Below are 8,020 nucleotides of genomic sequence, written 5' to 3' on the forward strand. Positions count from 1 at the left end.
GGACTCAACCAATTATGCAGAAAATTATTTTGTTAACACATCTTTATAATTGAGCACTTTACAAGTATGTATTACTTCTGTTTACATCATGCTTGCATTACCAAGGCAACAACACATTTTTGTTTATGATTTCTTTATGATTTTAATATGATTCCAGAGAGCTCAGTTTCACTTATCTGCACCATCGTAATGAATGAAACTTAAGCAAAGAGAGAGCTCGGCTCTTCTCTCTTAATTCAAAGGGAACAGTCAGTCAAGAAGAAAATTGCTCTTAGCAGACAGCGGGTAAACAGAGTAAATAGCGGAAGCGATCGGGCACGGAAGAACACCCAGCAGAAGCAGGACTGAAGTAACATACCTGCTGTACGTCCACGCCCACATGGGGCGCTTCTTGGCCTGGACAAGGACCTCAATTTGGCTGTTAGTGATCACTGATCTAGACTATCTTCGCAACAACAACAACAAAAAATGCATTTGTCATGTTTTTGAAACACTGACCGTAATAATTGGAGGCCAGAAAAATGTGTGCTTTTTTTTTTTACTACAGCCTTCCAACAGAAACCACACGTGCACACGCACACACACACACACGAGGACATGTGGTGTCAATAACAGTTTACATACTAAGAGGTGATTGCAAAGTTTTTCGCACATGCAATAAGTGTGAAACTCACGCAAACAAAGGGAGAACATGCAAACTGCACACAGATTTGCTAACTGACCCAACCAGGATTTAAACCAGCAACCTTCTTGCTAACAATAAAGCAAGTGACAATAAAGTAACCAGTAACTACAACCAGAAAGTAACAATAACACTATTTTGTTTCATTTTCAAGTTAAATTTTCCAGCAGCTTTACCAGCACAAATCCTCTTTGGTGTTAAAAACAAACTGGTGTTATTATGCTGCCACATAAAAGTCAAATATTTTTATATAAATGATTTGCTAATCTTGATGGTCAATGGCTTTCCTTTCCTTCACCCAGCCTACACAGTCATCTGTGTGTATTTGTGCAGAAAGTGGATCAATGTCTCTTTATCACTCATTTGTTGACATGCACCCTTTACACCAATTGCATAATAATATAAATCATCCATTGGGTAATCAAAATATTTTATATAAAATGATATTTGCTGATTGGCCAGCTGTTAGTACAGTAAAGCCATGTTTATTTTCACAATATATTCATAAACAATTAAATAATAATAATGGGATTAGACTAAAAATGATTACGGATATAACAAGTACATACTGTACTGTATCAACTGTCTTCTCTTTATTATTGAGGTTAAATGCTGATGGCCTGTGACCATTTATTGACTGCTGATTTGAGGGCTTTCTTAGAGGTTAATAATTTGTTTTCTTTCTAGAGTTAAATAAAAAGTAAACAGACAAAAGGTTGTTTTATGATCAAACATACTGTAAGAGCACAGGCTTTATAACTCAGTCTAGTTTGAGAAAAGAGGAACAACAGCGGAACAACAGCTGTCTGAAGAGGTAGGACATTTCTGTGCTTGAGATCTGAATTAATGAATAATTGTTTTGTTTGATGAATAAATGTAAATCTGATATTTCAGAAGAACATTAGAAGACAGAAAATACAGCCGCGTAATGAAATGTTTAGGGATGTCCAGATCCGATATTGATATCGAAAGAAGGTGCGATATCAGTCCCAACAAAATATATTGGACTGCGTTAAAATCTTTGATATAAGCAGTCCGATCCGCTCTAAACTCCATTACTTTTCTATCCAGCAGCATCCAAAGCCAGCCTGCAAAGCCCACGTGATCACAACACTGCTAGCTAGAAAAGTAGCAAAGAGAAAATGTCGGCCGTGTGGCAGTATTTTTCATTAAAGTCCGAATAAGACAGTGTGGCTCAGTGCAACACTTGTCATGCACAAGTTTCCCGTGGTGGAACAAAACCGGGAAAGTTCAATATATCGAACCTCATCGAGTATTTGAAGCAGCATCACAAAACTCAGCATGAGGATTTTTGCAAGACCATAGAGTTAAAAAAAAACTATCCTCTGGCAACTTCAAGCAATTAACACTGACTGAAACCTTTGCAAAGGGTGACAAATTCCCAAGAGATAGCAAAACGGCATTAACCTTAACAGAAAAGATATGCCAGTTTATTGTGCTCGATGATCAGCCATTGTTGGTGGTGATTAATACTGGGTTTAAATGCTTAATTGAACACCTCGAGCCTCGCTACGTTATGCCCAGCCGCCACTACATCGTTGACAAAATCATACCCCAGATGCATAAAGACGTTAAAGAGTTTATTGCCATGCATCTGGATAAAGTAAGTGCTGTTAGCTTCACCACTGACATCTGGAGCTCAGAAAACTGTCCACTATCTTTATCGAGTCTGACTGCACACTGGATAGACGCTGACTTTACTTTGCAGAGAGCAGTTTTACATGCACGAAGTTCAGAGGTTCACACACAGCTAATGCCATTACAAACGCTATGGAGGAGATGCTGCGTCAGTCGATAAAAAGAAGGTTCATGTCGTTTTAAAAGATAATGCTGCTAATATGAGACAGAGATTGGATCAGCTTGGTGTGCCAAGCTTAGGATGTTTTGTGCACAATCTCCAGCTTGTAGTCCATGAAGGGCTTTTGTCACAGCGAGCTGTAAGTGATGCACTAGCCAACGGGAGAAAAATAGTGGGCCACTTTAAGCATTCTCCCAAGGCTTACTCTAGCCTTGAAGACCTGCAAATTGAGCTCAACTTCACACCTAAGCGTCTCCAGCAGGATGTCCAAACACGATGGAACATTTCCAAGCACATGATTGACAGCCTTATTCATCAAAAACGGCCACTGCAGGCCTACTCGTCTGAAGAAAACAGCTCGCTGCCAGCTAATCTAACCGCGAACCAGTGGGCTCTATTGGAGAAGTCCTCAAAGGTTTTGGCCCCCTTTGAAGAGCTAACAGATACCGTCAATGCCACCTCCGCCACCACACCTGATGTCATCCCCTCAGTCCATGTACTGGTACAGTTTCTCAGTAAAGATGAGCAAGTGAAGATGAGCAGGGGGTGCAAACCATGAAAGCCACTCTTCTGGATGCAGCCCACAGTCGTTTCAAGGATGTGGAATCTGAGCCCCTCTACGCTGTAGCAACACTGCTGGATCCACGGTATAAGTAAGAGAAATTATTCCAAAATGTTACATATATTTACACAATTTGATCTGAAAAAAACTGACATCAAACACATTACATAAATCATACATTCATACCTAAATTTATGTACACCCTTGATTAATCTCAACCAACAGAAACAAGGAAATGTGATTTAAAAAAATAATTTTAAAAAGATGCTGCAAGCTCAGATACCAATTTTTTTTATTGTTTTACAATTAACATATATTGCTATTGTTTATGACTATTGGACTTATGAAGAAATTGTAATGAATAAAAATGACACCCATAGTGATATGAAATGATTAATCTGATTACACAATCATTGTTTACATTATTATAACTTTTTTAACTGTTTCTTTTTGCAAGCACAAATGTGTTTAGACTGGGTGTGTAAATCAGTAAAATGTGACATTTTATATTTACACCACGTACTTCACAAATGTGGAAACCCTTCGACATGCAAAGGCTACATTAAAGGCTGCAGTGTTAAAACTAGAGGAAGAGCTGAAGACCGTGCCACCATCTGATAAAATTGTGTCTGAGCCAGTAAAAAAGACTCCACAGATGAAAGGCACTAGCAGCACCCTTGGCAGCATCATTGATGAGATACTGGATGAGGGCATCACAGCAACAGCTTCTTCTGAGCACATCACCCAAGGGGCAAACTTTGAAATTTAGAGCTACCTCTGCGAGGCTCCTATTGAACGTAAGAACAATCATTTACATTACTGGAGAGCCAACCAAGTTCAACTCCCCACCCTGGCCGCAACAGCAGCTAAGTTCCTTTGTGCTCCCTGCTCAAGTGTTGAGAGCGAAAGGCTCTTTAGCATAGCATCAATTATTGTTGAGGAGCATAGGAGCAGACTCACTGCTCAGCATGCAGAAATGCTTATTTTCTTAAAAAAAAATCTCCACATCATGGTCGGACTGCAGAAAGTTGAGTTGGAGTAGTAGGAAGTGTAGTCATCCTTATAGTTAGATGTTTGTTTTCTGCCCTGTATTAGAGTAATATTTATTTTGTTTGCACTATTTTTTGTGGATGGTTAATCCAACAATCTCATTCTTTCGGGCAGTGTGTGTGAAACTTTGGACACTAAACCTTTTTGCAGTTGGTCAATTAACAAATATTTCTTTCTTATGTTCCCGCTCTCAGCAGTTCCTACTATTTGCTGATAGTAAAAAATAAATAACTAAAGTGACCTTTAATTAGTATTTTGCACTTTAAAAATATATTTTTTTGTTTATTCAATTAAGATATTTTAAAGGGTCTTAATATTTATTCTTTAACTCTTTTTTGATATACTCTTATGTAAAAGGTTCACATTTATGCAACCAATAGTAAATAAAATTGTTTGTTTTTTTCCATACTCACTGTTGCTGACTTTTGTTCTCTGTTTAATCTAGGCGTTATATACATTCTACTCAACAAAATAGGTAAAAGTAAAGTATTCATGATTTGTGCTGATATCGTATTTGTATCGGTATCGGTTCGTACTGAAGGCCATGTTATAATAGTTTTGGATTTTTCATTAGTTTCTATTTCGTTTTGACTTTTTGTTTTCAAATTCAGTAAGTTTTTATTCGTTTTAGAGGCAGATTTCCTAGTTTTTATTAGTTTCTATATTTTAAAATGTCTTAGTTTAGTTTTTATTAGTTTCAGTATTAGTTTCATTTTTTTTTCTAAATGAGGATATTTGTTAGGTACAAGATTCAAAATCAACAGGATAAATATTGTTTAATAAAAACTCAGCTATACATTTTTTGAAACATGTATTCAGAGAACACTATCATCATATATAATAAGTGTGTGTATTATCAGATTCCTAGAACTGGATTGTAGAGGTGTTATCCAAATCATGTGCATTATAAGTTTGTAGAAGTTATACATTAAAATTTCCCTTAAATATACATTTTTAGTAATGCTTCAGTGAACTTGAACAAGTATATTAAATCCCTTAATTTCCCAGAGTTGTATTTTTTTCAAAGTGTACTTTAACTGCTTTAAAAATAAGTAAAATCTTTGTAGACTAGAAATATATGCACTGTATATTATTTATTTAAAAAATGTGGGCAATACATTATAGATTAATTTTATTTAACAAATATATTAATATTATTATTAATTTAACTATGGGTGCGGCTATAGGGGGCCTACAAGGCATTGTGCCCAGTGGCCTCTGAATTATTAATCCGGGCCTGGTGATGGGAAGTTCAGATTTCTAAGGTGGATGTTAGGACTCAACATTATGTAGTCAGCAATAGTAATTTCAGTCAGTTAAAACATCACCATGATCTGAAAAAATTCTTACAGTAAAGTTTTAATAACTGTAAACCCAATTGAATCATGCTTCACCTATTTAAACTCCATTACGATTGTCTGTTATGAAATAAACTTAAAGAGCCCATATTATACATGAAATAGGGTCATATCTTGGTTGTAAGGGTCTCCAACAACAGTCTAATATGCATGCAAGGTCAAAAAACACTTTCATGGTCTCATAATCTGCATTTATTTTTACCTAATTATCCCAGCGACTCCCGTATGAATCGTCCAGTGATTCATTTGTTCCCAAACCCCTCCTTAGCGCGAAGCTAATCTGCGCTGATTGGACCAATGACAGCCTGTTGCGATTGGTCGACTGCCTTCAGTCAGAGAGTAAAATGCACAACAGCTAATCAGCAATATAAAAGTAATCACAGTTCATACACGATCGATAGTGTAGGCGTGGATTTTAGCTTCAATTTAATTCAATAACCAATAACCTTTGCTGCAATGCAGGATTCATTGGCTGTTTGTTATTTAGAGCAGCAAAGACTACTAATGTATGAGAATTTTTCAGACTTTGACAGGGACTTCAGTAATTGTTACAATTCATATGGGCCAGTTTCTTCTTCCTCTGGATCATAACATGCAAGTGTAGTTAAAATTGTTGCCTCATTTTCTATAATTTGCAAAATATTTATCTAATTGTGTGTTGTAACTTGTAATCTGTTCGCAAGGCTTGTAACCGCTTATCTATTATAGATCAGTGCTTGTACTGTATCTCTCAGGTTAAATCTGTATGGCCTATTTCACATGTTGCATTCAAAATCACGTTGAAAACATTACGGGTGCTTCTTCCTTTACCGATTCAAATGCATTTGTGAGCTCGCGATCCTCTGCCATTTGTCGTTGCTATGGCCACCATCAGCTGTACCTACACATGTGCGGTGCGGTCAATTTTCAAAATGGTTCAACTCTTGCCACCGTGTGAATTAATACTGAATGTGTGTCGTTGTTTTTTCTTGGCGTTAGGTTAAAGGGGTGGTCTACTACAATATTATATTTTAAACTTTAGTTGATGTGTAATGTAGCTGTGTGAACATAAACAACGTCTCTAAAATGTAATAGGCTCAAAGTTCCATACAAAGGGAAAAATTGGCTTTTACAGAGTTAGCTTAGCAAACAAAGGTTGGACACTACAAAAAATACATACAGGTTAATGATGTCATAAACTCTTCAGGTTAAGTGCATACATCATGCACAGCAAAGGGGCGTGGCCAGAGGTGCTGTGATGCTATAGCAGAGAAAGCTAAAATAACCGCTTTCCCTGTGTTCTACATCTCAAGATATGTGAATGTTTCATAATATTTACCTATGCTTATAAACAGCTACAACATCTCAAATGACTAAAAAGATAACTAAAGAAATCTCCACGGTGCTGAGCGAGATCGCTTACTGAACAGCGCATCTTGTAATGTGCCCGAACGTAATGTGAGTGAGGGCCATCGGGGGAGACGGGAGGGGGGACAAGTGTGCTTTGGCCCGGTTCAAGGCAACTGTATATAGTGTAAGTACGCTCTAAACTACAAAAGGTTATCCATTACTTTAAAAAGTTTATCAGAAGATCTTTATTGAGGGTTTCCATCACTAGGAGAGAAGACACTTCAGCAGTTTACCAGTCACATCTGAATAATTATAATTACTTTGCAAATCCAGAAGAGGAAAAAAAGGTTTTACTTTAACACGGATGAAGGCAAGAAGAGTGTTCTGGGCACTCTTGCAGTTTCTTCTACAAATTCCAGAGTTTTATTTGCAGGACACAATTAAGTTCAAGTAAAATTCATCCCTTCATTAGCTAAATGTTTTTTGCTTTAAATGGTTTCTGACTTCTGCAAATAATTTGTTCAAATTATAATTAGACAAAACTAGATGGAAACCCACAAGTTTTCTTTCTTTTTTTTTTCTTGCAAGTTTTGAAAAGATTTACTTCACACTAGAATGAAAACTTAGATAATCACTCTTTCTGTCTCCAGGAATATGGACCATGTCATTTAACCACAATATTTACTAGCAGGACAGAATCTGCAGACATTGTTTGCTATTTATGTGTGTATTTCACTTCTATGCATGTCTTTGGGCAGTGGGGGAAACCAGAGCACCCAGAGGAAACTCACGCAAACGGGGGGAGAACATGCAAACTGCACACAGAAAAGCCAACTGACCCAACCGGGTCAAACCGGGTTCAAACCAGCAACCTTCTAGCTGTGAGGCGACAGTGCTAACTACTGACACTCATATAAAAAAGTAACAATAATGTAACCAGTAACCACAACCAGAAAGTAACAATAACACTATTTTGTTTCATTTTCAAGTCAAATTTTCCAACAGCTTTCACCAGCACAATTCCTTTTTGGTGTTAAAACTGGTGTTATTAAGCTGCCACATAAAAGTCAAATATTTTTACATAAATGATTTGCTAATCTTGAAGGTCAATGGCTTTCCTTTCCTTCACCCAGCCCACACAGTCATCTGTGTATGTTTGTGCAGTAAGTGGATCAATGTCTCTTTATTACTCATTTGTTGACATGCACCCTTTACACCAA

General features: G+C 37.1%; 1 protein-coding gene across 1 annotated transcript in view; it reads left to right on the top strand.

Annotated features, from left to right (window-relative positions):
• Positions 1–8,020, top strand: part of LOC147843995 (uncharacterized) — a 29,231-nt gene that overhangs the window by 10,780 nt on the left and 10,431 nt on the right. The gene's annotated exons all lie outside the window — the stretch shown is intronic.

This window comes from Danio rerio, chromosome 5 (assembly GCF_052040795.2).
Source record: "Danio rerio strain M-AB ecotype USA chromosome 5, GRCz13ab, whole genome shotgun sequence".
Classification (NCBI taxonomy): domain Eukaryota; kingdom Metazoa; phylum Chordata; class Actinopteri; order Cypriniformes; family Danionidae; genus Danio; species Danio rerio.